Genomic DNA, 1,245 nt, shown 5'->3' with positions numbered 1-1,245 from the left:
AATATTCTTTGTCCGAAAACTCTTTCATCGTCTCCAGTCAAAGAGTGGCAGTTGTTGACATCCAATTTTGTCCTTCCTTTCTTCTAATTAATTTTCTTGAGCTTCTAAGTTACTAATAAGTTGAATGCCCTATTTTAATACTATTTTTATTACAATTGTTACTCCTATTATGTATTAATATTAGTATTAGTGTTAGTATTCATATTCATATTATTATTCTTATAATTACTACTTTTACTATTATTATTATTAGTAGTGGTATTATTATTATTTTATCACTACTACAATTAGTATTACTATTCTTGTTGTTAATATTACTATTACTATTGCTACTATTATTAATATTCCTACTAATATTAACATTATTATTATTATTATTATTATTATTATTATTATTATTATTATTATTATTATTATATAATACATTTGAAAGTTTAATTATGTCTAATAAAGAAGCCCAAGTAATCAAATAGAAGAAAGAAGTCCAAATCTGAGTCCACTTACTATTCTATAGTTCAAAGCCCAATTCCTGAAATTCTAATTATAATACATAATCAGCTAGGGTTATTTTGTCCAAAATCAGCCGCTATCTCCACCCTCTCACTTCTTCTTTTTCCTTTTCCAGTAAAACGCCAATATCTATAAGCCATGGCCAGACTTTGCGTCTCCATTTTTTAGCATAAAATCTGTTCTCCCCTGCTCCCATTTGGCGTATCTCAACTCTTTAGAGATGACCTTTCTACTCTTATGCTCAAAGACGCAACAAATCGCGTTTGCTTCAGTCGAGATTTCATCATTTTGGATAGGAACTGAACAAATCACGTGAAGCCTCCAACGTTCGAATTCAAACGGATGTGTTGATCAAGATTTCGAATCCGAAATTTCAATTCCCGCTCATGAAACCCTAGTTGTTTTCTGCTATAAATACTCCTAAGCCCTTCAGCCAAAAAAAAGTTGGGAAAACCCCTCAAAAAAATCAGTTCATACAGACACTATATTTCTGATATTATCAGGCTTCTCAATCTGTAGAAAATCTCTCAGTTTTAGCCTCCAGTTTTATATTTTCAATAATTAAGGAGTGGTAGATCTGAAACGACCTCGCAAGCGCAAGCCCCGTTCACTGCCCACAAAAAGGTCAGTGACTCTTATGTGACGACCCGGCCCGTCGTCACGTAGACGTTACCGCCCCGTTTCCCCCATATTGTGTTGCCTTATGTTTTCAATATCTAGCGTTTGAGTTGATCG

Source organism: Nicotiana attenuata, unplaced genomic scaffold, assembly GCF_001879085.1.
Source record: "Nicotiana attenuata strain UT unplaced genomic scaffold, NIATTr2, whole genome shotgun sequence".
Lineage (NCBI taxonomy): Eukaryota > Viridiplantae > Streptophyta > Magnoliopsida > Solanales > Solanaceae > Nicotiana > Nicotiana attenuata.
The sequence above is the reverse complement of the archived record's forward strand: the minus strand, read 5'-3'. Positions refer to the sequence as shown.